Here is a 25099-nt window from a genome sequence, read left to right on the forward strand (position 1 = left end):
CCAGCTCCAACACCAATGACATCCCGCCGTCGCAAGCCTTATGCGACTCCCTCGCCACTTTCTTCCACCGCAAGATAGCAGACATCCACAACAGCTTCAACACCAAGACAGCCCCAACAGACTCCCCGCACATCATCGACCACGACCCCCTGCTAGCCTGGGCCAGCGTGAGCATCAATGACACCATCAAGACCATGAGCACAATCCACTCCGGCTCTCCGTCAGAACCATTCCCGCACCACGTCTTCAACAAAGCAAGCAGCTCCATTGCACCCAACCTGCGCAACGTCATCAATCTCTCCCTCAAGACTGCGACCTTCCCAGAGAGCTGGAAACACGCCGAGATCAACGCCCTACTCAAACAACCCAAGGCAGACCCAAGAGACCTCAAGAACTTCCAGCCCATCTCTCTGCTCCCGTTCCCGGCCAAGCTCATCGAGAAGATCGTCCACAGACAGCTAACCCGATACCTTGAAGAAAACAGAATCCTGGACCCTCCCCAGTCAGGGTTCCGCAGCAACCACAGCACCGAGACCGCCCTCATCGCCGCCACCGATGACATCAGGACCCTGCTGGACAACGGTGAGACCGCAGCACTCATCCTCCTAGACCTCTCCGCCGCCTTCGACACCATCTGCCACCGCACACTACGCGCATGCCTCCACGCCGCAGGGATCTGAGACAAGGCTCTGGAATGGACCACCTCCTTCATCTCCGGCAGAACCCAGAGCGTCTGGCTCCCCCATTCCGATCCGAAGCCTCCGAGATCATCTGCGGCATACCCCAGGGATCCTCCATCAACCCGACACTGTTCAACATTTACATGGCCCCGCTCGCACACGTCGCCCGACCGCACGACCTCAACATAATCTCCTACACCGACGACACTCAATTGATCCTCTCCCTCACCAAGGACCCCATCACCCCCAAAGCCAACCTCCACAAAGGAATGAAGGCCGTCGTCGACTGGATGAAGATCAGCCACCTGAAGCTGAACTCGGACAAGGCAGAGGTCCTCATCCTCGGCTCCAACCCTTCAGCCTGGGACGACTCATGGTGGCCGACAGCACTGGGGGCAGCCCCGACACCCACCGACCACGCACGCAACCTGGGAATCATCCTCGACTCAACGCTCTCAATGACCAAGCAAGTCAACGCCATCTCCTCCTCCTGCTTCAACACCCTCCGCATGCTCCGCAAGATCTGCAGATGGATCCCGACAGATACAAGAAAGACAGTCACCCAGGCCCTCGTCAGCAGCAGACTCGACTACGGAAACGCCCTCTACGCGGGAGCCCTGACCAAGCTCATCAAATGACTACAACGCATCCAAAACGCCTCGGCACGGCTGATCCTCGACGTACCACGCCACGGCCACATCACCCCCCACCTGAGAAACCTACACTGGCTCCCCATCAACAAGAGGATATCCTTCAAGCTCCTCATCCACGCACACAAGACACTCCACAAGACCGGCCCAGCCTACCTCAACAAACGGCTCTCCTTCTACATCCCCAACCGCCAGCTCCGCTCCACCGACCTCGCACTCGCCACCGTGCCGCTAAGACCTGGAACACCCTCCCACAGAGCCTACGACAGACCCAAGACCTGCTGACCTTCAGGAGGCTATTCAAGACCTGGCTGTTCAACCAGTAGCGCCCCCCCAGCGCCTTGAGACCCTCGCGGTTATGTAGTGCGCTTAACAAATGACTGATTGATTGATTTAAATGCTGGGTTACGCTACTCATGTAATTCTGCATAACCTCATATAACTTTGCTGTGATTTTGCATAATTACGCTAACCCTAGGATTTGGTAAAGCACCAACGGACATCACGCTCATCCTACAGGAGCAGTGCAGAAGAGGGAAATTACTGAGATTGGTTGCAAAAATGAATGAATGGATGAGGCAAAAAATAGAGGGTTGCAAGCATTTCACAAAAAATAAGTCAGTGGAGGTATACATCTTTGAACCTGTCAATTTGACAGTCTTAGTGTTGCTATAAATTCCCTGTTTTGTGTTCAAATGTTTATCGTGATCACAATGTGCAGGTCACCCGTGTTGACCCCTCAGGGAATGGAGAAAAAAAATAATAACTGTGGATAGATTCATCCAACTGCATTTCCACAGTGCATAATTGCAATCTATGTCTTAAATCAAGCTCAGCAGAAACAGGAAACAGCCCTGGAAACTGTAGATGGTGCAGATTCCCTGGTGCACCCTGGGAAAGTATTAAATCAGCGCGGGCTCATGGGAGTGCCTCTGTGCGTGTAGACTTACTACTTTGTGAATGGGGCCCAAACTATTTTTGGTGATGGTAAAACGCGAGGCAGTGAGTGGACGAAAAGTTTGATAAGAGAGTGATGAAAGAGTCCTCAATGCAAGGCGACAAGACATATAATGTCCCAACGGAATCTTCAGCCCATCAGTTGCTTGTTTTTAATTTGTTAAAAAAAAAAAAAAATCTGTGCCACAAGCAGCCTCTTGAGTTAAAACCATACACCTCTCATAGTCCCCACCAATTGTGTGACATTGTGTTAATGTATACTTGTATCAAGAACATTTGGAAGATCAGCAAACTTTGCAAACTGCAGGAGGTTCAAAGTTGAATAACTTTGCCCAACTCAGCAGACACATTTTAAACATTACCATTCCCAAGTTTCAACAAAAAACTATATTAACTATTGCAAATTCAATTTTTTCATTAGCTTCTTCTTACTTAGGCAGTCAACCATTTTGTGACCTGCCTTCAATATCGCTTACAATTATTAACATCAGAGAAAACAGGAATTTAAGTCAGTGAATCCGTTAAAATGAAAACAAGCTACAAATTAAATTGTTGTAGATTCTGTTTGCTTGAAAGTAAAACAATGTGATGAATTCCTTTATAGAGATTCAGTTTTAATAGATCTGCAGACTGCTTTTCCTGACCTTCTCTGGGTGTCTCTTCCTGGCCCTTTGTTTAGACAATTCTCAAAATGGTGGATTGTCTTTGTAGTAAAATTATTGTCAAGCAGCTAATAATATGAAAGATGCAAATACTATTCTAATGGAAATTTAAACAGTAAAAGTTTTCAACTAGCCTAGTTGAAATTCAAAATAGCATGTCAAGCTTAAAGCTACTCACCAAAAACCAGACCGAGCTTTACAACACAAAACACTGAAACCACTGTAAACTAACTAACAACACTACCACTGTGACTGTTAACTACCTTCTGAACTCAAAGGACAGCTGGTAAAGAAACGCATAACTGCTTAAACAAGCACAGGTGTGGACTTGGTCACTATTTAGCTAATGCAGGAAGAAAGAAGGCAGACTTACCCACAACACATTTTTCATATATGGGTACTTACCTAAAAAGAAAACAGAGAAAGGTGATTACAATCTGCAAATTATACAAATTCACGATTAATATACTCAGAAAGTTTGAGAAGTGCGTGCACATCAATTAAAGCTTTGTTATAATAGCTTATTTTTAAGCTCAATCTACTGGTCTCTGCACGGTGCATCAACAGCAGACATCTGGTTATATTTGAATCCAGGCAAGTCTACTGAGCCTTTCATCCTACAGAGGCCGATAAAAGGAGTATTGTCGATGTTGGTACCATTCAAAATCTGTGTCACTATCACCAAGCAATTCTGATGTGTGAACTAGCATTCTACAAATTCACCAGTGGCATCATATGATTCTATGTAACATATTTATTTACCTATAGCTTATAAGTTATAATAGAGCGCAACATGTCATTTTTTTGGTTACTTCAGAGTAGGTCAGGCATACGTTGACGAGAAAGGGACAGTGTTAGACTGGCATTTCGGACAGTCTGGCACTGCCCGATGAGCCAGGTTGAAAGGGCAAGTGTATGAACCATCATTTCGATCCGGTGGGCCATGACAGGACCTGAAAAAACAGCCCTTTCACTGGCCCTTTCAAACATCCCATCTGACAGGGCCATCGCGCCTAAAACTGTGGCCCAACTCTGAAAAGAGATCGAAGAGTGACTCTTTCCAAATACAATATTCCTCAAACACCACTCCAGGAGGCATTGAGCAAAATTAAAAGCATGGTACAACCGTTCAGGTTTCAAGAGTTTCCTAAAATAGATGAGGTAGGTGACATCATCACCACATTCAGATGCCCAGTTTTTAGTATCACTGCAAGGGGATTATTTTCTGTTTTATGGAACACGTATAAAGTTTTTTTGTGCCTAATTCCAACCTAGAACATGTTTAGGTGAGTTGCAAAAATAAATCAATAGTAAATATGCTACAGACAAATCCATTTGAAGTCACAAATATCAGAAATATATCTTGCCCACCACTAATCAAACAGAAAATGAATGCACATTGGCCATAGGATCATGTTTTGTAGTTTATGTTTTGAACTTACGGCCTGATACACTAAGCACTTTAACAGTCACAAATGCTCCAATTTGGCACTGGCAATTAGTAACATGCTTTTTCCGATGTACTAAAAGGTTTTCCAATCAAAAAATAGAATTCTGAATGGATACAAATGCGATATCTGGGAGTGGCGTGTTGTAGGTGTCCATTCTCAATAACACATCAACATCTTACTGATAAATGTTTTCTGGCCGAAATCTTGTGGCAAAACATTGATGCGTACACTAGGGGTGGGCGGAATTTGCGTAATGGCGTTACGCAAATCTCCGCGAAACGGTAAAAAATCTCCGCGAACACGCAGAAATTCCGCGAACACGCGGAATTGCATGTTCGCGATGCTTTTTTCCTGTTCACAATCGCTGTTTGCGTGCTCGGGGAGAAATATCTCGCGAACACGCATTTTGAGAACGCGAACAAGCAAAAAATTCCGCGAAATTGCGGAAAGCAGACTTTAGGGCAATTTCGCGTTCTCCGTGGAACGCGAAATTACGCAAATTCCGCAAATTCCGCGAGCGGAACGGAATTTACCGCCCAGGCCTAGCGTACACACAGCTCAAAGAAGGATGGTAATACATTCGCAAAACGGAAGGCCCCCCCCCCCTTGGGAACTCTTCCCCTTTGTGAATGTAAAAGACAGGTTTGTGGAAGAGAGTGGTCCAAGTGACCACTGCCAACTCTTAAACAAACAAAAGGGAAACAAACTTTGTTTAGAAAGCAATCACAGTCATGGTGTGCTGACCCCAGCATGCCGCCCTCTCTGTGATGGCCTCCAATCACAGTGACTCGCAAATTAGTATTCATAAGGTATGTTGAATTTTAATTCTCTGCAATTCAGAATTTTAAGAAATGACCTGATAATACAAACGTCGATTCTTAAAATTCTTTTCTGGTTGCAAAAATCCTGGTTGCACATCTAGACGTTACTGCATTTTCGTGTTCACGGTGAGGTGAACTACAGTGTCAAGGATGTAAGTTTCGGGAGAGCATTTTTATTCTCGGTCACAAATGACAGCATCGTGCATAACGTCTCAATATACTGATGTACAAGCTGCACTTGATAGAACCTATGCTAACCCTGTAACAGAACTGCCAATGTGTTCTTGTATAAAATGTAATAACAAATGTTGATATCTAAGAAGTAGGTGATATGCTCAACACAAACAGCAGGTGGCAGCATTTCCCCAGAACCACAAAGAAATTGCTCAGTGACAGAGCCTTCACTACATGTTAGACAAAAAGAGGAAGAAAATCAAATTAAACATGCATAGTCCAAAATGTACCTTTTGTTGCAGAGAGAACTTCGGCCAGATTGTTGATTTTATGAAAATTCAAAATACCTGAAAGATCCTGGTTTCCTGACCTCTTTATTTCATGAGCAAGTCGAACTGCAGGAGAGCCACTGTAGAGGGAGGTTGGTGGGTGTAAGAGAGTAGGATCTGCTTCTTATAGTTACCCCCACATTTTGCTGATGTGACACTGTTTTTCACTTAGTCTGGCTGGGATCCGACTATCCAGGACCCCAGCCTAGCTGCTTTCTCCTCTAAATTGAATGCATGCACTTTAGGTACACTCCAGCTTGGATTCTGGGGTACCCTTATAAGTCCCTAGTATATGGTATACTATGTACCTAGGGCATAGGTACCCCAGAGGCCTCTCAGGGGCTGCAGCATGTATTATGCCACCCCTTGGAGACCATTCAAAATGACTTAACAGGTCTGCTACAGCAGCCTGTGTAAGGTGGTGCATGCACCCCGTACTCAGATATAGGTTCACTATATCTACCTTATATCACTGCACATATAAACCTATCAGTCGCCCCATGGCAGGCCTTATCAATCCTGAAGGCAGGGTGCTGTGTTTTATGTGAGAGGGTGCTCCTGCATGAGCAGAGCCCCTCTGCAGCCTTTAGAACTTATATTCCGGGTTGTTTGTGATGCAGCCAACCATATACTCTAAGTGCATTATAACCTCGCAGTAAATCCTAACTTTAAAACGGCTGCATGGAATCATGTCGTGTTTGGAGTCAAACACCTTGGAATCATACCTCCCCGCCAGTAACTGGCGGGGAGGTATGAGTCCAACCTCCTAGAGGGAGAAATATGACAACACCGGTACACTCTGTACCAGCTCTCTCGACCCTGGCATCATAAGATGGATGCTGCCAGCCACAGACACAAGTCTGCCCTCCTGCTGCTGGATGAAACTCCAGTAAAGGAAGGCTTGACAATAGGTTTCCTATCATAGGGAGGTGTGACCACCTCCCAGACAGGCTTTAGTGCATTGGAGCTGGGTGGGTGCACTCTGAGAGTGCTTTAATGTCTGCACTGGGGGAACATTTGGTGTCCCTGTGCATAGTCCAGCTCAAACCGGTTGCAGGAGCCATTTGCTTCTGCTCTGGTGCAAAACTGGACAAAGGACATGGGTGTAGCCACCCCTCTGTCCTGACCCTCCCATAGGTGGGTCCCCAGAGTTTGTCCCACCCCTTCCTTGGGTATAAAGTAGGAACCCCTGACTACAGGGCTTTAGATATTACCTGGACTAAACTCTGCTACAGAAACCAAGTACTTCGATGATCTGCATGATGCTGGATGACTGAAGAATCTCCTTTGGAGTAAAGTAGTTACTTCCCTGCTAAGCAGGCACCTAAACGCATCCAAACGGTTTGCATCTACGAAGCTCCTGAAGAACTCCAAAGATTTCTGCAACACAGGAGGTGGGTTCCCGTGGTCTCTGAGGTTGATCTGCGCTCTCAGCTATATTGAGGCCCGTAACCCTCGTGGGGGACCGTGCAACCCGAACCCCAGTGCACTAGAGTACTTTTGCAGCAGCATATGCTTTCCAGCGACCCCTGAGGCTGTGCTTTGGGCTACTTGTAGTCCTGACCCCGAGCAGTGTTTCCACTGAAGATTTCCGGCCTACACTCCACGAGTGTTCCGTGAGCTGGTATTTTGTGATTCCTCTCAAGGTCTCTTCGCGATCCCTGGTCTGTCGACCTGTGGGTCCCTGTGAAGGCAACTTTAACTTTTCGTGGGCTTTTCTGGTTGCTCCAGACGTGCCCTGACTCTCATAGCTTGGAGAGTCCCCAGGACCTTGCTGTCCTCACAGAAGCATCTTTCCTCTGACCGCGTGGGTTGCAGTTGCCAAGGCTTGTTATTGTTCAATCCGGACACTGACCCCCACAGCACTCGACATCCTTCGTGGGACAGCTCACCTCTGGACTTTGGTCATCGTTGACGTCTCCTGGTCCCCGTGGCTGCAGAGTCAAGCTTCACCTCTTCTCGCCGGAAACACCCGACATCAGTGGGCATTCGTCTATCGCGCCCCTGGTCACTGTGAAGTGACCCAGACTCTGTCCCCTCTGCTTTCAAGTTCTTCTAAGCTCTGATCCAGGCTTGGATCACATTGGACACTTTTCATCTTCCCGGCAGCAGCACTTCTTCGCATCACACCATTGAAATCAACAAGCGTTTCCGACACCACTTGACCCCTATGTACTCGGCTTCCCTGGGATAGGTAACACGGGTACCTCGGTACTATCAAGGGTGCTGGCCTTAGAACCTTCTATGTTCCAAAGGGTTTGCTTACAGTCCTCTCCTAAGTGTCCTTAATCTTTAAAATTCCAACGGCGACTTTCCCATAGAGTTGTACGGAGCTCGCGGCTGTGTTCTCACACTGCACCCGGCCTCCGTGGGTCCCCTGTGTCACTACCTTGGGTGGATTCTTGGGGTCCCAGAAATTCTACATGCTCTAGGCACTGTGTCTAATCAAGTCGTGGTTGTTATACCACTTTCTTAGTATATCGTTCGGTCTCCCCTTGGAGCCTGCTGTGTATTGTGCTATTTACTGTTGTTCTAGTAATTTAATATTGTGTGCCTTGTTCTCTAATCTCATAAAGAGGTTAGTAGAGAGTGTTTAGTAATAAATACATATATTTTATATATTCCTTGTGTGGTTTTCCTTTCATTTGGTCATTCAGGAGGTTATATACTGGTAAAACAAGCTGCTTTACATTCCTTCGAGACTTAGCCTGAAGGCTGCTCTCCATAGCTACCACTAGGATAGCTTTCAATAAAGGTTGTCTTTAACCTAATCATCAATAAGGGTCATTTGGACTGGCGCAAGGTGCCCACTTTAATTAGTGATCAGCATATACCAGGCCAACTTCTCACAGTAGGGCATGTGTGTTTCTTGCCCGAGTGGCACCCTCAAAGCAGCAGAGTTGTTTGTGAACGCCGGAAAAGGAAATTTACTATTCTATATCCATGCCTAGAATATTTGTAGAAAGTGAAACTTTCCTCAAAATAGTCACAAAGGCTTTCTTTCCTATTTTTTTTTAACTCCAGTTCTGGAATAATGCAGGAAAGTTAAAACTTCCTAAAGCTTTTTTTACAGGGGTTTTTTAGGTTAGCAACATTAGTCAAAACTTAGAAGCAATGAAAGAACTCTTTACAAGTAGGGTGCACACCAGCAGTGGTATAGTGCGATGGGTAAGAGTTCTCTGGGGGGTGTTTGGGGAAAATTGGTGGGAAAATAGTACATTTTCGTAAGGGCCATGAACATTAGTCAACGTCAGGTGCCGTTTAAAACCTCTCAGCAGGCAGGGTGGGCAAAATTCAACCCACTAAATGACCAACAAACTAGCAAGACATTTCAGGGGAAATCATTATATGCAAATTTCCCCATGAATATTCAATCTGATTGCTTGATAATTTGACTGGATTTGAACTTCCCAGTGTTTGATGAAGAACCCCTAATTTGCCGGTCATTACATATTCTTTCCAAAACAAATTAAGACTATTCAGTTGAAAACTGTGTGTTTCGTCTATGTTAGGCTGATTAACCTCGGATTTTTCTGATTCTATTCAGTGTTGGGACCGGCCTTTGGACAGCCTGGCACTGCCAACTGAGTCTGTCCAGCTTAGAAGGGGCCAGTGTTTAGGATATTTTGTTTTTGGTCCTGTGGGCCATGAAAGAACCAATCAGAAACACCCACACACCGGTCCTTTCAAGTTGGCCCATCTGGGCTGCTCCAGACTGCCCAAAAGGTTAATCCACCACTGGCAGTGTGTTCACCTCCTGGTGTTCACAGGTGTGAGTGTGGCGTTATCTACCAATCCAGTGAATGGGAGAGATGACCCCCCCAACTCTTTGTACAGCCTTTCCGTGTATGATGGCGGAGGGCTTTTCAAATCCAATGTATATGAGAGGGGTCCAGAGAAGCCCCACTCTATATTCCCATATCCGGCATAAAGTCTTCATTAAAAAGAGGTTTGAAGACCCCTCCCCCCGAAGGTTTTAGAAATATATTTCCAGCCTAGAGTGAGAGGACCCCCTTCAAGGAAGATGTTTGCAAATCAGGGACCAGGCGATACAAGCCAATGTCTGTGACTTGTGAGTTCCTTCCATAACAGCAGGCTTTCTGTGAGTGTCTCACTCAAAGCCAAGATTAAGGCGGACCCTCAATATAGACATTGGCACGCTCATACGAGGGCTTTAGAATACAGGCTGGGACGAGGCTGGAACAAGAGAACCTCTCATATCATAGAAAAATATTGACATGGTTCCCACCTGACTCCAGAAAAAAACATAATGCACGCCCTCATTAGTACCAGACTGGACTACGGCAACGTCCTCTATGCCGGAATCAACAAGAAACTACTTTGCAAACTCCAGAATGTCCAAAATGTTGCAGCCAGACTGATTCTAGACATCCCTCATCACAACCACATCACCCAACACCTCCGCGATCTCCACTGGCTCCCTATCGGAAGAAAAATAACCTTCAAGCTCCGCACCCCCGCGTACAAGGCCCTCCACAACATCAGGCCATAATACCTAAACAACCTCCTCTCCTTCCACGCACCCAAAAGACACATCTGATCAGCTGACCTCTCTCTGGCCACCGTTCCACGCATCTACAAAACCAGAACAGGAGGAAAGTCCTTCTCCTACCTCGCAGCCAAGGCCTGGAACGACCTTCCCCTCCAGCAAGCCCCCACACTGCTCCAGTTCAGGAATGACCTCAAGACCTGGCTCTTCATATGACCCCAGCACTCAACGGAGCCGCCGCCCTCCCCCCTTACCCCCAGCCCCTTGAGACCCTTGCAAGTGGGTGAGTAGCTGCACTTTACCAACTCCTGATTGATAGATTGACATGTAGCCGGAGGTTATTGGAACTACTCACCCTACAACACATATACTGAAGGAAGGTGGTGGGCGCTTGAGACCCTCACTATGCACCAATATCTGCGTATAAGGCAGATGGTCCCTCTGACTCCAGACTTTATTAGAATTGTTGTGCATGAGTTGGCACTTTCTATAACTACTCAATTTTATATGCCAATGTCTGCGCGTGATGGCTTGCAGTTCCCTAACCACAGATTGCGTGCCAGTGCCATGTATAAGGAGGGAATCCCCAACTTTGGGTTATAAGCCAGCACACGGAGCAGCCTGGAGTCAGAAGGGCCTTCCCCTCTTCACAGGAGTTGCCAAGCATCCTGAAGTTATAGGACCCTCTGACACCATAAACACACACTGGTGTATAGTATGGAATAAGCAGTACCCTTCACGCACGATGTCTGGTTTTGGTCTATGGGGTCTTCAACCCACAGCTCTTTGCAAATGTCTACGCACGAGTCTTCAGTGACTCCTGAGGACAAGCCATATATGTGCACAGGTCCTCCAATCAACTCAAGGCTTTGAGCCGATATACGTCTACGGCTCTCAGATTAGCGCGTCAATGCTCACATGTTTTCCTTTCTTCGCATCCTTTCAGTCTTGAGATGGCATCGGCGATGGTGAACAGAGGAGATATTTCACTTCCAGGTGTGAGAAATTAATAAATGACCATATCTTGGGTGGAAGCTGACGGTTGTTCAAGATGTCCTAAAACCTCAAAAGTTTAGACACCAAAGAAAGTGGCTCTGAGACGTGGCCATGTATCAGTTCAGGGGAGGCTTTCAGGGTGAGCTCTTGATTTTAAATGTCCAGAACGCTCCAATCTGTATGCAATATTTGCAGAAGTGTAAGAAAGACAGATTCATTGTTGACAAGAGCAGCCATTTGACAGCCACTCATTGAAAGTGTGAGACGAGGCCAAGCCTTAAAAGCTTGGCAGACTGTTCTTTTTTCATTTCAATAGATTTTTATAATTTTTTTACGGCATATGACATGACATTTAACAGGTACTTGTCCAGGGATGGCCAAATTTGCCTGCAGGGCTGTCTCCATGGTGAATCACATAGGGCCACTGTATCCGCTCACCTGAGATACCTCACCCAGTTGAGCCATCCCTTAAATGTTGCCTTGGAGGTGTCTTTCCTTTTATTGAGTACAATTTTGACTCCTGCTGTTAGAAGGAGATCCAGTAGGTCTCTGTCTCTAAGTGAGTGGTGCCTGGATCTTCCTAGAGTAACTGTCTTCATGGCATGTAAGAGCACCCACTTTCCCCACTGAGATACCTTAACCTGGGTCCATATAGGACTAGTTCGAGCCCTCTGGGTGAAGCTGAGAAACAGTTCTTTTTTATTAACGATATGCCGTTATGAAAATTTCCCTTGAAAAGGTTTACGAAGTTTACAAAGTTGTGACTTAGAAAAGTTTCTGCAATGAAAAACCCTACAAATGTTTTTTTTGGGATAAATATTTACTCCAGATATTTCATTTGCAGGAGCTTTCACCTCTTAAAAGGGAGTTTGTGCTAAGTTTCTTTCAAACAAAGAAGAAGATGTTTGTGATTATTGTCTCACAATTTGACCATTTTGTAGGTTACAAAGCTTGAGTATTTGAAAAAAAGCATAACAAAGTTAAAAAATCTAGCAATTTTGCACACCTATACTCCCAAATAATCCTGCACCCTGGGAGTAAAAGGCAGGGACTGGGTTGCACGTGCACAACTTTTGTAGTCACTGGCTCTCGATTTATTAGTCATTTTCAAGGGTTCTAATTGGTTTTGTTTGAATTGCATCTAGGCTGCTACTTCCAGGACAAACTGATTTGGTAAATGAAAGACCACAGTCTGGTGTCTGAATGACTTTGAGCCTTCTGTGAAGCGCAGGCACCCACAGACGTTTAGAAAGGTTCTATGAACTTCCGCTCTCTGTGAGTTTTTGCTTCTCCTCCTCCTAAGGCACTGAAGGTCAATGTGACGCGTCTTACTTCCCACAGTTTTCTGGCTTGTGTTGGAATATCGTTCTAGGACCATTCCCACAATCCTCTGGTTAAAGAGTTTGCCAGTATGCATGGGTGTTGCGTCTCTTCCGAGCGCGTACCCGAGATTGCAAGCGTTCAGAAGACGGTGACGTTCTCCTCGTGTAGTCAGTAGAATGTTGCTGGGCGCGTGCTTACGCCGGCATTTCTGTGCTAGCAGCCAACTGGCTGGGCACTTTGCGAGCCGTGCGAAACTTCAGGTGAGCAAGGCGGCAGTGTGACTTTGGAACTCGGTGCTAGGCAAAGCATGTCAAACGTGGGCTTTTTCTTTGTGCGCAACCAACGCCCTGAGCTTACGGGGGCATGGGAACCCCTGACAAACTGCCCATTCCAACATGATGGCCTGTCTAGTGAATTCTATCAGAGGTTCCCAAGCCAAGAAAGACTAGAGCATTTTTCTGTGATGTCAGTCATCATTTGAATCATATCTAAGGGCACATTTGCTAAAGATGATTGCATTACACCTCATTTGTTCCCTTACTTTTTGGCATGTCCTTTCTACTATTTTTGTCTCTGCTTTTTGTAGTTTTAACTTCTAGTGGAACTACTTTTTCTTATTCCTACTAGGCTGCCTTCTCATCTCTGATGTCAGGGGAAGCTCGGAGCCATGCGAATAACATCTGTGAGAATCTGTATCTTCAATCAAGAGAAACAAGGTTGCCGAGGAGGTTTTTTACTATTCATGGGTACCTCTTAAGGAGGCATTGAACCCCTATTAAATTCAGGATGGCACCGGGGCTAGTGGTAGGAGTCACCCTTTTCTTGGGCATCAAGAAGGCATCTCAACAGACCTTCTCACTGGACAGTCCTTGATATGGGGAGAAATTGCATCAATCACCGAAGGATGCGATTAAACAGCCACGAGACCTCAATAAGGACTGTCAAGCAAGTAGAAAAGAAGAGTAAAAATGCTTCTACCTTAAGCACAGGCTTTGGCTATGAAGTTTGGTGAATGTGATAACTTTGATTTGGCAAAGCTCGGTGAAGTATTCCAATTGCACTGGTGCCAACATTCCCAACCTGCAGATTACGAGCTTATTTCACGCATGGGGTAAGAATGTTTTTCTACAGAGGCAAATATCACCGAAGATCCAACGTTTTTAAAACTTTGCAGAGCTTGCAAGGTCTAAAACAAGAGTCGGCTTTGCAACTTCTCACAACTCACTACCACTGTCCCTGCAAAAAGAAGCACCGTAGAGTCAACAGGACATTGTCGCAAACACCTCTTAACTACAGAAGGGGCAAAACTGGTCCTAGATGCAAGACATATGTTGAAAGAACATTTTATTTGTTATTATTCTGGACTTCTGAAATTCTCGTAATGAGGTCACTGAAGGCGAGACAGATGAGATCTGCGAGGCACTTCTGTTTGGGAGTTTCCTCTTGTGATATCACTACAGTGGGGTAGATCTCAGTGCAGTGCTTCTACGGCGGGGGCAGCTCTCAATGCGATACCACTGCAGACAAGGTAGTTCCCAGTGTGACCTCACCGCAGTCTGGGACACTCCCACTATGATGTCACAAAAGTATAACCGGCATCCGCTCTGGTAGGACCTCCCTGTGTGATGTCACTGCTTTCATGGGATTTTCCCAGTGAGATTTCACTGCAGTGATGAATGGCTTCTTTGAGATGTCACTGCAGTAAAGGCAGCGCCCAGAGGGATGTCACTCTATAACGGCATATCCCAGGTGGCTTAGCATCGTAAATACATTTAGAAAACTCTGGCCACAGAAGGAACAAGTAGCTCAGATTGCCACATTTGTGAAGCTTTTGATCGGTATGCCTCTCTTGGAAGAGTTTCCTTGCGAGTGTATAAGCAAGGGATGGGGACCCACCGCTAGAAAGGTAGGTCTAATTTCCTCTGTCTGCGATAACTTAGACCTGATCACTTATATTTCCCCATTCTGGCAAAATAATTGGGGAAAAGGACAGAACGACAGAAATGAACACTGGATGGCAAAGGGAGTATCTTGTTTTATAACAACAAAATCTTTTCAGATTTCCATTTTCTAAGAAAGCGAAAGGTGGGGATCAGCATTGGTCGACGAAACCCAGAAAGCGTGAGGAAGAAACGTGGAAAAAACTAAATCCAGAAAGAGAGAGCATCTGTTGAGCTGTCACGGACGCCTGCAAAGGATCAGCCCTGCTCCCTAAACGTGCTCTGGGCAAGCAATGTTACAACAAGGATTCCTCCGGAGATTAATAAGGGACACAAGAACACAGAATATACATAAACCTGTGATAAATTACTTCCTCAATGCATCCTCAGCACAAGAATTGCCGTATTGGGCCATCAATCTAAGATCGTACCTGCGCCAGCCGTCTCTCCCCTCGGAGAAGCCTTCCAGACATACTTTGTGAAACAAGGCCACTCTTTCAGGTCATCACATGCCTTCCTGCAAGCTGTTTTAGTTTATTAATGTACCGCATTTATATGCCAGAAACACCAGCTTCAAAAGTACAATCTAAACAAGCATGGGCAAAGTCAATTGATCTGGCATGACTGTTAGCTTTTTTGCTTTGTCAATGCTTGCTTTGTTCTGTCTGTTTTGCAAAACTTTATTTTTGGAGGGCTCTCATCAATCTAGAAAAACATTGGCTAAAAGGAATATATTATTTGGCCATAGTAGCCCATGACACTTAAGGGAACTACTTTGTGTGTGGATGCACATCTTGTGAAAGGACAGAATGCCATCATTCACATTGAAGTTAGCCAATGGCTGAAGTGGGAGGACCCACTGTCCCATGCTGTATGCCGCAGTGGGTTGAAGAATAACGTAAACGACACAATAACAGACCAATGGATGAATAGGGCTGGATAAAAGCTTATATAAGTAGATATAATAAGCATATAACTTTAGTAAAATGAGAAGGTCTTGGTTATAGCCAGATCTAAACACCACTCGGAAATACAAAATACAGAGTAAAACAAACACATATACAAGCAACAACAATAAATATCGTAAAAAATGATATGGAAACAACAAAGGCGTTGCCATACATGCATTTATAGGGAAATTAGACTACTAAACAGATCAGTGCCTCTAAAAGCTAGCAGGGCAGGGGCAGCATCAGTCGTATCCAGTTGATTCTACCGCAGCCATGAATCTCCGTTCAAAGGCATCGGTCTATTGTCCAATTTAACGGCTCATAAAATTGGTCGGTCTGCCTCTGCTCCTCAACACTTGCATCTGTGCTTCCAGGCACTTTGTCGTTGAATCAGGCACAGTTAGAGACGAGAGAGTTAAAGTGCCTCTCTTATTCATGGCAAGCCATCGCCTAAGGATTGCCAGTTTATTCCCGTATTTACATTTCAGTGAGAGTGTTTTCTGCTACATGGCTGAGAAGCCTGCCAAAGACTCAAAGTGTTTGGAAAGATCCCAAACCCCAGAGCTTGTAAAGTCAACCTGGTGAGATGCAGCAGAACAAAAGCGTAGGCAGGAAACTCTTTTTTCCAACAGTTATGCGCACTCGGAAAATTCGGTAGATCATAATAATGCAGATTATTTACATAGAGTGCACTGGAATGTTAACTGCATTTAGGTGATATGAGTAGCTAATTTATTCCACACTCATCTTTGTGCATTCGGAAAATCTGGTAAATTATAATCAAGGCTACCTGTTTTCCGTTTTTAGAGATAAATACAGACAGAAACTCATTTATGTTCCTATCCGTATTTACTTTTTAATTTGGATAAAAACAGATTTTTTTTTTTTTTTTTTTAGTGATTCGAAATGCAATCAGTCGTGGTTGCCAAATGGATAGCTATGTGGATTGACAGGCACTGGGGTTAAAAAAAGGAAGGGATTTTAGTAGAGACTTAAACAGCAGTAAATGAGCACACGGTTCATACTAAAATGTGTAAGTTTTCATCTAAGTGCATTGATTTATCATCTGTGGGTTTTCATAGCATTCAAACCTCTCAGGCATTTAAGCACAAGTGTACAGTTATCGGTTAAATTAATGTGGCGATATACTAGTTTCAGCTTCTTTATTTTTACAAAAGCTAAAATAAATATGGATAAATACAGATAAAATTAGCAAAAGATAAATATGGATAAATACAGATGGAAAAGTAAAAAAAATAAAAATACCATAAAACTGGAAGCCTTAATTATAATGGTAAAAATTAGTACTATTCCTACATCCCACACCAGCAAGGAAACTCCTTCTTGGCGCCTATAATTTAGCGCATATTACCATCCAGTTTGTTGCCACTTTCTGACTTCCTGCAGAAGGCTGGAAGACAATGGTACAGATTTAGAGTTTGGGAGAGAGGGTACTTCTTCACAACGGAATACCCTTTCCACCAAAATAAAAGTCCAGCAGTCTCATTTAGAGTTGGACGGTCCTTCGGTATGCTGACGGCAGAGACTACACCATCTCTGCCGCCGAAATATAAGTCTCTGCTGACATACACCTCCAACGAGCCGACAGAGTAACTCCATGTTCAATGAATCACAGCATATACATGTGCTGTCATGAAGTCCTTTGACAATTTTCTTTAAGTGTCATTACAAGTGGCACCTTATACATGTATGGGCTCATGTACTGTGTGGCTGGCGGCGTTCAATCTGCCTGGTTGTGGCAATCTCCGGTCACCAGCCACAGTAGTGGAGGGCTGCGCACCACATTTAGAGATCTACACCGGCCTGGCGGAGAAGTCAGTGAAAGTAACCCCACTCGAGACATGGTGCCTTTACTGTAACTTGGCGACGCTGTGGTAGTTGAATCGCCAGATCAAAGGTTTAAGACAGCAGAGCAAGGTGTCATTCAGGTAGGAAACACCATATGGTCCCGTCACAATAAAGGAGGCAGAGGGAACCATGATTTATTGGGTTGGTTGAATCATCAATTTATGCCATCAAATTCCTGAAATTGTGCCAGTATGACACTTTGTGTAATCAAGTGTCGTTCACAGTAAAATTTATTATAAACACATGGGAACAACAGAACGCGAGCAGGTGTTTGCTGAGGGTTTTTTTTTTGCATTATATTTCATCACCAAATATATATCCAAGCATTCAAAATTTATGAGAACACATTTTGTGCTAAAATATAGCACAAAATAACAGATTTGCATTTTGCATTCAAAATTTTTTTTAAACAAATTACATGAATTGTATACACCCCTACTTGCTAGAAGGGTCTTAGACTCACAGGAAAGGCAAGCTTTGAATTTTTCTCCTCCGCAAAGCAATCTGCGACAGCTTCCACTCATGTACAGCTGCTTAAATATACCCAAATAAAGTAAGCAAATGTATTCTTCCCACCCTGCAAATGTGTGTCAGATTAGTAGGACAATACTACTTGTGTAATATATTTTACAATCGAACAACCTGTATGGAGTGATGTGCACTACACCAGTGCCACTGTAGGTAGCGCTGGTACCTACTACCAGACTTCAAGAAACCATGGAAGATCTGTTTGTTGCCGGCAGAACTTCAGCATTGGTTCTGCTGGATCTGAGTGCTTCCTTTGACACCGTCTCTCATGAAACCCTGCTTCTTCACCTGGAGGAGATCGGGGTCAACAACAAAGCCTTATCTTGGTTTTCGTCTTTTCTGGTTGATCGGACTTTTCAAATAATCGCTCTCCCTTTTGCCTCCTGTGTTCACCCACTTCGGTGTGGTGTTCTGCAAGGGTCAGCATTGAGCCCCACGTTATTTAATGTTTACATGTGCCCATTGGCGCGTATGGCCAAAGCGCGGGGCATCTTCCTGGTGTCATATGCAGATGACAACCAATTGGTGATTTTCTTCTCAAACAATCCTAGCCAGGATAGGGCGAAATTCAAAGAAGATTTAATGGCCATCTCGGAGTGGATGACGGCCAATTTCCTGCAGTTGAACTCAGCCAAATCTGAGATTCTTCTGGTAGGCAGAGATTCCCATCTCTGGGACAATAAATGGTAGCCTCCTGCTCTTAGAGCCTCTCCTGCCCCTAAACCGGTGGTGAAGAATCTAGGCATTATGTTGGGCAAAGATCTTAATTTTGAGGCGCATGCCAAATCAGTGGCTGGGAAATGTTTCGAGCTACTACGTGGCCTTAAACCGATACTTGGTCTGTTTGACCCTCAAACACGTCAGCTGATCATCCAAGCCTCCATCCTGGCCAGACGGGACTATTGTAACGTGCTTCTTCTGGGTTCCAATAAGTCTGTGATGAACCGATTGCAGCGGGTCCAGAACGCTGCAGCCCACGCCATCTTTGCCCTCCCCAAATACTATCATGTTTCCAACCTCCTCCATCGTCTGCACTGGCTGCCCCTTGAACAACGAGTTTGCTTTAAAGCGATATGAATCACGCATAAGATTTTGACAGGCATCGGCCCAGGAATCCTGAGCGATCTAAGCGCCCATTACGTACCTTCACGAGCGCTGCGCTCGGCGGATCTGCTCGTTGCAAGAATTCCACGTATAAGAAGGACCAGATCGGGTGGTCGATCTTTTAAGCAGCTGGCCCCCGCTTTATGGAACTCCCTCCCTCTACACATCTGTAGCAATCCTGATCGCCGGGCCTTCAGAAGGCTGGTAAGGGCCTGGCTTTTCTCTCACTGCTAATCTTTTGCTTGCTCCCTTACTCTGTGTCTTGCTTCAGCGCTGGGACGCCTCGTTGCCGGGGCAGCCATGCGCTATGCAAGTATTCTAATCTAGTCTAATCTAATCTGTTTGTTGCACCAAGCCTTCCTGCAGAGCAATGTTAGTTCCTCCAGCACTTTCAAGCTCAAGTAATGTCTGCCCTTTAGGGTCAGTTAACTTCATATTTTAACTTATTAACTCAACTATAAGAAGGGAGGTGTTTTAGAATATCTGGCACACATCTTCTCCAAGAAGTCCTGGACCCACTGGTCCGTTTTCTGTCTCTCCTGTGATATGGGTAAGCAAAGATGCGAGGTAAAGAGACTTGCAACTTTGCACTCTTTTCTGACTCTCCCCCCACATTAACTCTCAACCCTGTTGTCTGTGTTTAGTCCCCAATACTTCAAACATCTGGAAAGGGAGGTGACCCCAAGACGGGTTACCTACAGGGTGAAGACTGTCTACCGGTGTTGGTCTGGGGGTGGGAAAACTTTGCATCTGAGAAGTTTGGCAAATACAAAAAACTTCACCCCGATTTGACGATGCCAGCTTAGTACGGAGGTCAGACCTGCATTACAGCGTGATCCCTCTCTTGAGAACTGACTGGGACAACAGTGTTGAGTTACTTGTTCCACTAGGGGGTGTACTTGAGGAAATCAGCAATATTACTCCTCGTCGCCTTCCTCACTACTAAGGGGCCGATTCCGATGTTGGACGGACTCAGGTCCGTCCGACATCGGTCAGGAGCTGTAACCGACTGACCTGCTATCATCGGTTACGGCCCTGCAAGTAGGATGCGACTGAACAGGGTTCGGTCGCACTCGTATACTTCACAATGGGAGCATGCATTCTGAGCGGAATGCATGCTTGCATTGTGAAAAGCAGGGGTGCAGTTCATCCCTGCACCCTGTGGCCGGCACCCCAAGGTGCCTGCCACTGGGTGCAGGGATCCACAGAGGGGCACCATAGGTGCCCCCAGGCCGCCATTCGGCAGCCTCGCACCCATGGGAGCCCTACTGGGGGCCCCCAAAGACAGTTTCCGACTGCCTTTTCGCGCCGGAAAGACCGTCACGAAAAGGCAGTGAAAAACTGCCATCCTACTCCCACGGTCGTAAAGAGGCGGCCGGGGGAGTACTGAGGGATTTCTGGACGGCGGACAGGCTATCCGAGCCTGTCGTCAGCCATCCGGAAATACGAGTCGGATTCCTTTCCGACCGAGCCCATCGGAATGGCTCGGTCGGAAAGGAATCCGGCTGACACGTTCCGATTCGGTCGGAAGGGCTCTGACCATCGTTCAGAGCCCTTCCGGCCGAAATAGGAATCGGCCCCCTAAGGATTAATATTTCGCCCCCTGCTGGTGGGATCACTCTTTGCAGCATGGAGGCGCATATTATCTGAAGGATGCTGTGCTAATGCAAAGCAATGTAATCTGGGGTCTGATTGGCAATAGGCCCTGTTGGGAGCTATGAAAAGCTTTCACTGAGGTGTTCGGAATTTATCAGATGCATTAATAATCTCATATTGCATATATTATTGGTATTGGGCTATTGCATGGGTACTCGCAAATATTTTCCCAGGTGCCACAAAGTAAGGTCTGTGGTGTGCCCAAGGGCCACATTGATGCCAGCACGGTAGCAGTGGGGCTTTCTGTTATGCTGTATCTAAGTTACAGATCCTCTACCGCGCCTTGGGGTAAGCCTTCTTTGCTTGCTGTCACTACCGTGGGAGAGTCAAGTGTAAAAAAGTGGTAACTTAACTGCTGAACTGGAATAAAATACAATTGTCTAATCTCACTTTGCCTCCTTTTTCTTCATATTTACATACAACAGCCCCTTGAAATACATGTGGGCAAGATATATGCCGTATAAAACTTTCTCTTGTGTTTGATTTATTAAATTATAATGTTGTCCATCTATAATAATAACCCAGAACACCCAGAGGGTTCCTCATGATAGCGGACTTGCCTCTGAGTTCAGTATTGGCGGCATGACTGTTTCTATGTTTATTTTTGAAAACTGTCACTTTTAATAAACACACCTCAAACCACTGATATAGTCTGACATTCTAAGGTGAAACGCATGTTAATGAAGGAAACTTTTTTCGAAATTTGAAAATACTTTTATTTTTTTACACATTTTCTGAAAGTAGTCGTACAAATGAATGTGTTCTTAAAGGGTTGAGGACACCTTATTTGCTTCTTTTCTTCTTTTTCAGTTAGTGTACATAAACGCTTGCCTGTTTAATTAACACCTTTATGAATGTTACTGCTCTCAGCAGCCCAGTGCGGTCGTTCAGCTGGGGGCTGCATGTGAATGTCAGGAGGGCCGCAAGCGGCCCCCGGGCCGTACTTCGAGTATCATCAGGTTATTGGGTAAAAACATGCTAATTTCTGGTGCTTACTGCTTGTCTGGTCAAATCCAGGCCTCTTCCTTGTGAAAATCCGGTAAGTTTGACCTGCAGAAATGTAACAAAGGGTGCCATCTTTACTGCACCTGTTGATTGTAAGGTGCGACAAAGATCACACCACTTGGAACTGCGATCGGTGTTTGCACAGGGATAGTAATTTAACAGCCACTTGTAATCAGGACCTTAGTATTCTCCCGTACCCCCATTTCTATGGCAGCCCCTATCCCCTCATGCTAGGATAGCTGGGTGTGTTGAGCACTATCTCCAGAAAGCTGTTTGTATCTTGAAAGTCAAATCTTCAGATGCTGTAAACACTTCATTGAAAGATGGGCCTTACAAATATAACTGTAAAATATATTTATTTTTGGGTGGGGGGGCATTCTTTTGGTTTTACCATTTTTCAATGTGGCCAGAGAGTGTTGAACTCAGTAAAAAAATATATTGTTCCTTGCAGTGAATTCTTTTAGAGGTATGAGGGTGGATTTATTCACAGGAGCGGCTTGTCTGTAATGGCGGAGGAGCGTTGCCCCACAGCCCGAGCCAGCAGACGATAAATAAAAATAACACAGTTATTGTCATTTTACTTATGCTGGCCGTCTGAGTCCCGCAATAACGATAGGGTGGGGCGGGGCCGGGCATGTCAGGGAGGAGGAATGGACTCCACTCATAAGTGCACATTTGTGCTTGGCCGGCTGTCCTAGGGTGGCCAAACAGACTTGTCCACTTATGTTTCCCCAACCCGGCTGTGTTACACAGCAGGGTTGGAGAAAAGGCACAGGCTCCAATGCACCAATTGAGCGGCAAACAAGGCCGCTCAGACCAATCCTGGTGTTGCTCTCATGAGAGAGCACTGTCTGGATTGGGTGTGGAGACTGTGCCCTGAGGGCCCATTCCCTTCTGGCCCGACGGCGACGAGAGGAGCAGCGAGGCGGCCATCAGCGGGTGTGGAGCAGCAGGTAAGTCTTTTATCTTTTTATCTTTTATTTTATTTCAAGCCCCCCTACCCAAACTCCTGCCCTCGGCCACCCTACCACTTAAGATAGGCGGCGGCCACCACTGTTTATTCAGAAATAAAAGATTGATATTACTTTCCTTTTCCGTGCACGTACACTCATACTTTACAAAAAGCAGTACAAGTGTGTTCCGCGGCGTCACACGTGGCTGTCCCGGGTCAGTTTCCGCCAGTTCTGGGAAGGAGCATGCCGGGAGGAAGTTGGAACTGCGCCCAGGCACCTGCGGAGGATTTACGAGAGTTCACAACAATGCACCATAAACCCTGCTCTGCAGTCCTACCTGGCGCAGGTGTGATGGCAACAGGTTTTCTTGTTTGGGATGTATTGTTACAGCGGGGAGCGCCTTCTCAAACATGCTACAACCTGGGGGTTCACGCAGGTGAAATTTGCACCGGCCAAGTGTTTAAATAGTACGAACCACAGACAGTTGACTCTTAAATAAAATAAGTTATTACCCAATTCTTGTTAGTCATTGACAATCACCATAATGTGCTGCAGAGGCACCTGTGAGAGGTGGTGAAAGGTTTGAGGTACAGACCTGACACGGTACACGCTCTTCTTAGACAATTACAACAGAAATGGAGGGTGACTTTTTTTCTACTCCAAGGTCACGTCTCCAAGGTCAACTCTGGTCTTCATGAACCTCATCGAAACGCCACCCATCTAGTCACTTACCCGCTCCTCCGCCCAGAGGGCTCCCTTGGAACAGCTTGCCACCCACGTGCACATGTGCTTGAGTGTCCCGTCAGGGGTTGAGGAGCTATTTCAATTCAACTATGATTCAATCGAACACTACACCAGCCTTTTTCAACACAAACACACACGGCTGCCCTGCATCGTGGCCGTCTATGACCGTGGCTTCCTTATCAATGTCAGCGATAACCGGATACACTTGAGAACACCGACGGTGAGAATGGTGACTGCCGGAGGAATGTGCCAGGCTGGATGCTTCAGAACAGAGGGATGGAGAAAGGCGTCAACTGTAAGTTCAAGAGTGGCAGATCTCAGCCATATTACCATAATATACATTTATGCACACCATTCCCAGATATTCCACAGTCCAGGACATTATCTACATTCAGTCCTGCCTTTCGGCCAGATTTTCTTCATGGGATCCCCCGTTCCTCACGATGAAGGTACGGAGACTTGGAGCCCCCTGTGGTTCTCACCATTCTTAATTATATCAACTAGTGCAGCGCCTAAGAGCCCGTTCCAGCCCCTTGGACTCTGTGGAAGTAGCAGCATACTGACCACTCCTGGCAGTGTGATCTTGGTCCTATCACTGGTTACTGTCGGCCCAAATTATTGCAATACATTTTAATTCTGGTTATCAACCAACTCCTTGAGCAAAGGCCAGTGGATGCAACCTGGTGTGGCCTACACTGTCTCTGCCCTTATGCGATCTGACTACGCATGACCCTGCCATAGAGTATCGACAGTGACTTCCGTGAGGGCCTGGGCTTGGTTGACAACCTCTTGAATTGTGCCCAAAAGCCCAGCTCTATGAGGGTCCCACATACATCACTCAATTCTTCAGCAAGCAGATGCCCTCACCACAGCTGACTTCCCACAACCTACTGACTTTTCAAGTGGTGAAGTACTGGAACCTCAGCCAGAGAATGCTTCAAAGAGGCTCGTGCCTGAGTAATCTCCATTGCTCCCGCATCAGGCCTAATGATGACTATTTAAGATGCCGAAACATGGTGAAAACTCATCTTTAAATGTCAGAATATGGCGCTTTCACCATATAATGAGGCCTGGTGATGGTTTCAAACCAACTACCAACTCCTGTCTTCCATCTCAAATCTGCCTTACTAAAGTACATTGAAGGGAAGAGGTGTGGCGCAGCGGCCAGGGCGCCTGTCTCCGGGCCACGGGGTTCACGTTTCGATCCCCAGTGCCGGCGGCAGATTAGCCCAACACCATGTGACTCTGGGCAACAGCTCGCCTAATCTTCGCGACGGCCCCCAGCGCCTTGACACCCTCGGGTAATTGTGCGCTTTACAAATACTGGATTTCACTGGATTTCAAGTGGATGAGAAGCAAGCTGAACACTAGAAAAAACATGCAAAATAAATATGTGCAATACAGGATATCCATTTTTTCCCAAAATATAAATTTGATCGCTTTGTAACTACGTCAGTGGCCAAACTGCTGTGTATTTCAGAAGCCGCACGACGCGCTGCTTGTACTCACAGTGAGTGAACCTGTGGTGAGCTGAGGAGAGTACCTGCTGCTTGCTCATACTCATTCTGGCAGGGGTAACAGGGGGTTCATTTCAACCACACACCCTCTGTCCCACTCCTACCGAGAGGTGGCCTAACCTTGAGCCACAGAGAAGGAAGTGACACCTCAACTGTGCTGCCCTCCTTGGTAAAAAGCCAAAATAAAGGTCTGACTTGCCAGAAACATTTTAATATCTTGTTTGACTAGTGTCACGTGATCACATAAAGCCTTTTCAAGTCACTTTTACAAACGTTAGTT

General features: G+C 45.9%; 1 protein-coding gene and 1 long non-coding RNA gene across 6 annotated transcripts in view; one reads left to right on the top strand and one right to left on the bottom strand.

Moving 5' to 3' along the window:
* Nucleotides 1-25099, bottom strand: part of PDE4C (phosphodiesterase 4C) — an 895999-nt gene that overhangs the window by 283283 nt on the left and 587617 nt on the right. The window lies entirely within an intron of this gene.
* LOC146772335 (uncharacterized) overlaps nt 1-25099 on the top strand; it is a 544470-nt gene that overhangs the window by 102874 nt on the left and 416497 nt on the right. The window lies entirely within an intron of this gene.

This window comes from Triturus cristatus, chromosome 12, assembly GCF_964204655.1.
Source record: "Triturus cristatus chromosome 12, aTriCri1.1, whole genome shotgun sequence".
Classification (NCBI taxonomy): Eukaryota; Metazoa; Chordata; class Amphibia; order Caudata; family Salamandridae; genus Triturus; species Triturus cristatus.